The sequence below is a fragment of the Sturnira hondurensis genome, unplaced genomic scaffold (assembly GCF_014824575.4).
Source record: "Sturnira hondurensis isolate 20B ecotype Veracruz unplaced genomic scaffold, ASM1482457v3 Scaffold0024805, whole genome shotgun sequence".
NCBI lineage: Eukaryota > Metazoa > Chordata > Mammalia > Chiroptera > Phyllostomidae > Sturnira > Sturnira hondurensis.
Genome location: NW_028097436.1, coordinates 76023 through 83698, shown reverse-complemented (window position 1 = coordinate 83698; position 7676 = coordinate 76023).

Sequence of the window (7676 nt, the reverse complement as noted above, 5' to 3'; positions counted from 1 at the left end):
TCTCCTAAGCTCCAAGGTCCCCTTTTTTGTTTCTGTAACTCATTCTCTAGCCCACACAGCCCAGCTATCTCCCTTCTACTACCTCTGTGACGTTATTTTTATTTTTAGAGAAGGGAAGGGAGAAAGAAAGGGAGAGAAACTTCAATGTGCAAGAGAAACATCAATCAGCTGCCTCACACATGCATCGGGGCCCTGGCCTCACAAACCAGAAACATGCCCTTATGGGGAACGGAACCGTCCAGCTCACAGGCCAGTACTCAATCCACTGGGCCACACCAACCAGGGCTGAATCTTTTTTTAAAATATATTTTATTGATTATGCTATTACAGTTGTCCCATTTCCTCCCCTTCATTCCCCTCCACCTTGCACAACCCCCTCCCACCCACATTCACCCCCTTTAGTTCATGTCCATGTGTCATAAGTTCTTTAGCTTCTACATTTCCCACACTATTCTTGCCCTCCCTCTATTTTCTCCGCACTGTCTATGCTACTTATTTTCTGTACCTTCTCTCCCCTTCTTCTCCTCCCACTCCCCTGTTGCTAACCCTCCATGTGATCTCCATTTCTGTGGTTCTGTTCCTATTGCAGTTGTTTGCTTAGTTTGCTTTTGTTTTAGGTGTGGTTATTAATAACTGTGAGTTTGCTGTCTTTTTACTGTTCATATTTTTTATCTTCTTTTTCTTAGAGAAGTCCCTTTAACATTTCATATAATAAGGGCTTGGTGATGATGAACTCCTTGAGGTTGACCTTATCTGAGAAGCACTTTATCTGCCCTTCCATTCTAAATGAAAGCTTTGCTGGATAGAGCAATCTTGGATGTAGGTCCTTGCCTTTCATGACTTGGAACATTTCTCTCCAGCCTCTTCTTGCCTGCCAAATTTCTTCTGAGAAATCAGCTCACAGTTTGATGAGAACTACTTTGTAGGTAACTGTCCCCTTATCTCTTGCTGCTTCTAGAATTCTCTCCTTCATTTGAATCTTGGCTAATGTAATTATGATGTGCCTTGGTGTGTTCCTCCTTGGGTCCAACCTCTTTGGGACTCTCTGAGCTCCTGGATTTCCTGGAAGTCTATTTCCTTTGCCAGATTGGGGAAGTTCTCCTTTATTATTTGTTCAAATAAGTTTTCCACTTGTTGCTCTTACTCTTCCCCTTCCCCTTCTGATACCCCAATAATTTGGCTGTTGGAATGTTTAAAGATGTCCTGGAGGTTTCTAAGCCTCTCCTCATTTTTCTGAATTTTTGTTTCTTCATATTTTTCTGTTTGGTTGTTTCTTTCTTCCTTCTGGTCCACTCCATTGATTTGAGTCCCAGTTTCCTTTCCATCATTATTGGTTCCCTGTTCATTTTCCTTCATTTCACTTAGCATAGCCTTCATTTTTTCATCTAATTTGTAACCAAAATCAACCAATTCTGTGAGCATCCTGATTACCAGTGCTTTGAACTGTGCATCTGATAGATTGGCTATCTCTTGATCACTTAGATGTGTTGGCTCTAGGGCTTTAATCTGTTCTTCTGTTTGAGCCTTTTACTTTGGTCTGGCCATGCCTATTACATAGTGAGGGGCAGAGCCTTAGGTGTTCACCAGGGTGGGGCAACCCAGTCTCTGGGTTGTGATGCTGTATGTGGGGGCGGGGTCAGAGAGGGAACAATGGCACTTGCTTCGCTCTCTCTTGGATTTCAGTCCTTTCTGCTGTTCCCACAGCAAATTGGGCCCTTGTGGTGCTGGTTCTTGGGTGGGTGGGCTTGTGTATGTTCTAGGACCCTGTGGGTCTCTCCAACAAACTCTCCTGTGAGGCTGGGAGTCTCTCTGGGCACCTCAATCCTCACAGGGGTTTTCAATTGTTGTTTTGAGGCACTGGGGCCCTGGGTTGTGTAGTCTATCATGCCACCCATTTTTGTCTGGTTGATCTGTGCACGAATGTGTGACCATGGTCAGCCAGCCACCATGAGTGCCTCACTGGGTCTGCTTGTTGCCACCCTGAACCCAGGGTCTGCCAGCTGCCGCCTGAGCGCCCAGGTCTGCCAGCCACTGCTGTTTCCTGCTGTGACTGCCCCTCTCTACCCCTCTTACTGGTCTGGATGAGTGGTTGTCAGACTTCCATACAGTTCAATTTTCTGTCAGTTCTGGTTGTTTTTTTGTTTCTAAATTTTTGTTGTCCCTATTTTTGGTTGTGCGAGGAGGCACAATGTATCTGCCTGCACCTCCATGTTGGCTGGAAGTCATTGAATCTTTATGGACAGTTTTTTTCAGGTGCCAGGAGATCTGAGAAGACAGTGGGTCATGTACCGTAAAAGACCCACTGTCTTACATCTTGTCTCAAACTGACCTTTTTATAAGGAGAAGAAGAGGGTGGGTAAGGGGTTTGGAATTTAAGAAAAAAGTAGGTAAGGGGTTTGGAATTCAGGGAAAAGATAAAATCTGCAGTCTGGCAATTTTCCTAGCATCCTTTCATCTGTGACTATTTGTCTGCATCCTGGTCTAAGGGCATTCTCTCCCTGGAACACAATGGCTCAGTTCCCATCTTGATCCCTTCAGTCCTCCTGAGGCACAACCCTCAAATTGCTGGGTGGTCTTCTGGGTGCAGGGTGGGTCCCATCATACATCCCATTTCCTGGAACAGTAGCTTTTTACCTGTATTAGTCACTAAGCCTGTTAACTATAATTTAAAGCTAAAAATGTTTGACTTCCTGAGCTCCCCCACCACCATTCCCACTTGCTTTCTCCCACCTCTATGGATTCTTCCTTACATTTCCTCCTCAATTTCAAGTGCATTTAAAAATTGCAAAACTATCATTCTCCGGGGCATTTGAGGTCTTGCTCCCCAACATGTTTATTGCCAGTTTGACTCAAATAAACTGATAAAAATTATCTACAGGTTTGGACATTTCTTAGGTGCACACCTGGACCAAGAAAGCCACACAGGATGGCAGGCATTCCACATCGAGGTAGTTACACACAGGTCCTCTGCCCATTTGGTATTCTATCAGCCTCCCTCCTGGAACCGCTTGAAGATTCCCAGGAAGGTCAACAACGAGAGTCAGATCAAAGGCCCACCTACAGGTGCAGGATTATATTTTTAGACATTTGGAGTGAAGTTTAGGAGCCAGAACTTTCTTATTATTTCTAAAGCCCACAATGCAGGCTTTGGGGTGCTCCTTCTTTGGGTTGATATAACAACATCCAAACCTGTGGAGAATTTTTATAAGAGTTTACTTGAGCCCAACTAATGTAATATGCCAAGAAGCAAGGTCTCAAATGCTCTAGAATATTTTTTAGGTGTCTGGAATTAAGGTGGAACTATAAAGAAGATTCAGTGGAGGTGGGAGAAAGCAAGGTAGGAGTTGGATTATAGGAGAGTCAACAAGATTCTGTGCTCTCTTGAGCTGGGCATGCCTTCAAGGGATATTACTTCTAGCATCTCAAAGGTGTGTTAACCTAGATACACAAGGGCTGGCTTAACCCCTCTCCCTCAAGAAGTTGCAAGCTGAGAGGAGGTGGGAGGCTGCCACCATACCTGTGCAGGGAGAAGTTGTGACTTATTACAGCATTCCCTTCTTTTGCCCACATCTGCAAAGTACTACGCACTGAGAGCTTTTGATTCCCAGCCTCTCCGTGCATTTGGGGGAGAATTTTTACCTAAGAATGTCTTTGCACAACCTGACAGTGGCCAAGACTGATAAGGGCCCCCTTCGGTGACTGCTGGATTCAGTAACAGCTGTGGGCAGCTTCTTTCACCTTCAACACCTATACCAATAATTGTCATTTCCTTGTCACACCAGTGAGCCAGGGACCCACACTGTTCCCTCCTGGGATTTCCAAAAATGCTGACTGAACCCTGGTACCCCTGAAGTGTTCTGGTCCCCCTTGGCCTGAGGAGAACCTTTCATTATACTCCATTGTATTGAAAGACCCATCACAGCGTTGGACAAGATACTCCTCTACCTTCAGTGTCCTTCTGTGGGCTAATAAGCACACAGGCATGAGACAGGTTAGCGGGAGAACTGCCTTTAATGCATACATATGCATGGGGACCCACCTGCAGGAGAGGTTTAGAGACACAAAAGGAAAGTGGGGTGCATAAGACACCCTGTGCTGGGGTAGAGGGAGGGTGCCTTGGGGACCTCACAGGGTCGGTGCAGGAGGAGGGGAAGAGCAGATCTTTGGAGATCCCAGCTTTGTCCTGCCCTGTAGCTGCATCAGAAGAGGTTATCTGATACTCTCTGATTCTGGGCAAGGCCCCTAATTCAAGTCTCCTACGCAGTCAAGTGTGCAGATATTTTTTAAGTCCGCAAGGTCTTGGTTGCCTCTAACTCAAAATAATCCACATACCACAGAGGCACATCTGGTTTTGTTTGTTGGTTAGTTTCTTTTTTGAAGAGGGGAAGGGAGGGAGAAAAAGAGGGAGAGAAACATGGATTTTGTTGCCTCTCTCCCACCCCAAACGGGTCGGTAGGCAAGGGCAGGGAGGAGCCTGGCCTACAACCAGGCTTGTGCCCTGACCTGTGACCTTTCAGTTTGTGGTGGGACACTCAACCCCCTCCCCACCCCCGCGCCACACCTGTCAGGGCCACAGAGACACATCTTGAGGTGACTGGTTCTGAGCCCCCACAACAGCTTGCAACAGCATTAAAGAGCAAATTTAAATTGTCCATGACACTTGCTGAGCACTGTGAGACTATCAGGAAGGGTGTGTGTGGGAAAGGGGTTCTGGCTAAACCCACCCAACCTAAGGGCATTCCTGCTGACCACATCACCGGAGGGAGTGGAGCTTGAGGGACCTGGCCAGGTGTCCAGCATGGTCAGATTTCTTGAGGGCTCAGCGTTCTGATTAAAGTGACTTAGGATTCTTGCTGAAACCCGACCATGCAGAGATGAACATGGAAACCCAAAGTCAGTTTTTCTACTTGAAAAAAGGCTGTGGGAAGCCTGAGTGGAGTTGGGGTCAGGAGAGAACTGGCAATACAAGAGCATCAGAACCTGCAGAGAATTTTTATAAAAGGTTATTTGAGCCAAACTGACTGCAGTTGCTGGGAAGCAGTGTCTCAAACTTTAAAAAAAAAATGACAGTTTTGTAGTTTCTCTTATGCATTTGGAGTCATGGGGGAACATGAGGAAGATTCCATAAAGGCGGAGGTTCAATGACAGGTAGTTAAGATTATGTACTGTTGTGAAGGGAGTTGCCCTTAAGATAGAGGCATAGAATCAACTCACCAGGCTTGCTTAAGGCAAAGAGGAAACTTTTGGTAGTTAAGTCATAGGCCTGGGGCCTGAGACTACCAGTTATGACCTACCCAGTTAGGAATTTATGACCAGATCACCTGAGAGGTTACTTGCCATAGATTTCCCCTGCCCTCTTTTTTTTGTTGTTGCCAACAACAGCCCAGCCTTTTCCTAGCAGAATAGAGTAAAGCAGAGATCATCAAGCTGAATATGTGTGTGCCTTTCTCTGGGCTTCAGGCAGAAAAGTGTGAGAAATGCTGGCTTCAGAGTGAAATCCAAACTCTTCAGCCTGCTGTGTGAGGATCTCAGACTTCACCTCCCAGCAAGCAAGTAGCACAGCTCACCTTCACACAAGCTTCCCACAAGCCTTTTCCTCTGCTTTCAAGCTCCGGAAAACCCAGTAAACCTTAAACAGGCATCACCAATATCGAAGGCCACCTTGGAGCTACTTCAGGTAGATGGTGAGCTCTGCTTGCCTGCTGACTACCCTGTCAGTTCCCTTCAAAAACAGGGGCTGAGTCCTGGCTGGTGTGGCTCAGTTGGCTGGAGGGCCATCCCCACCCACTTCCCCATCCAGGTTCAGGTGCATACGAAAGGCAACAAATGGATGCTTCTCTCTCACATCAAAGTTTCTCTCTCCTCCTCCCTCTCTCTAAAAGCAACGAAAAAATGTCATTGGATGAGGGTAAATACATATATTTATCTTGAGACCCTCCTTACCTGCAGACCCCCCCACCTTCTAGCTGCAAACACCCCCACAGGGGATGTCGCTTCTGCATACCTGTCCTCCAGGAGAGCTCTCCCCAAAAGGTTATGCTTCCCTCTTTGCAGAAGAGCCACGTGTTCACTTGTTTTACCTTCCTGCTGTGCCTATGAGATTTTCAGGTCTTCTGGAATAAGCCCCACTTGCTCGCCCTTACCCGGGCTGCTCTGAGTTGATGCCCAATGAATGTCAGATTGAATGAACTCAGAGATGAGGACATTATCTCCATATTCTGAGAGATGACTGAACAAAGACAACCAGAATGCAAAGGAGAAGGTAGATGGGGGCAGAGGAAGGGGAGACGACACTGTCACTTTAACCAGTTAGGTGTGGGAGATAAAAGGCAGAAGAAAGCTGAAGGTGACAAGTTTCACGTCTGATTGAACAGTCCAAATTTATCTCCAAAAGACTGTGAACAACAGACTACAAATAATCATCACCCACAAACACCACAGTAAATCAGCTGCAAGGTCCCTAACCTGGCAGGGCAGCACTATGCATGGTGGGTGCTTCCAGGCCTGTGTCACTTTCCTGGGGCCGGCAGCACACATCTCACCGCCAACCAGGTGACTTAAAAGGACAAGAATTTGTCCTCTCGCAGCTCCAGAGGACAGACTCTGAAATCAAGGTTGGGGCAAGGCGTGTCTGTCTGAAGGCTCCAGGAACGAAGCCTCCCCTGCCTTCTCCTGACTTCGGGCAGTTACCGGCAATCCCTAGCGTTCCTGGCCTTGTGGACACATTCATAACTCAGGTCTCTGCCTCCATCCTCACTGTGCTTCATCCTGTGCATCTGCATTCACAGGTCCTGCCTACAAAGATGCCCATCACCGGATTTCAGGCTCACTCACCCTAATTCAGTCTACCTTTGTCTTACTTAACTTATTTATATCTGCAAAGACCTATTTCCAAATAAGGTCACATAAGAAATTACGACTTCAACATATCTTGTTGGGGGTGGGGGCATGTTTCTACCCATTAGAGGACCTTCACTTCCACCCCGATTTGCACATGAAGTAAATCGAGCTTGAGGGGATGGGGCTACAGCACTGATTTGTAAAAGAAATATAAATTTGGTTATTTGGTTGACCAAAGTACATATGTGCTTAGCGTGAACAGTGATAAAGGTGGCTTTTGTTATGGGAATGAGTTGATTTTGTTAAGTACCCAAGCATGGGGGTGGACCTCCAGGGAACCAACCCGTGATTAGAGGATTGTAACTTTGGTACCACACCCTGACCTCTAGGAAGGGAAGGGGGCTGGAGGTGAAGTTCCACTGGGAATGACCAATGACTTAATCGGTCCTGCCTCAGCAATGAAGCCTCCACAGAACCTCCAGAGCCAGGATGTGGAGAGCTCCAGGTTGGCGAACACAGGGAGGTTCTGGGAGAGGGGTGCCCCTAGAGAGGGCATGCAAGCTCCCTGACCCTTCCTACATACCTTGTCCTTATGTCCCTTCCACCCGGATTGGATTTCCTGAGTCTTGTCCTTCTATCATGAACTGGTGATCTAGTGAGTAAATCGTTTCTCTGATTTCTGTGAGCTGCTTGAGCAAATTAACAGAATTAAAGGAGGTTGGGGAACTTCTGATTTACGGCAAGTTGGTCATAAGTGCAGAAAATAACCTGGACTTCCGACTGGCACCCTGGTTGGAACCTCCAGTCTATAGCTGGCTGGTCAGAAGCACAGGTGA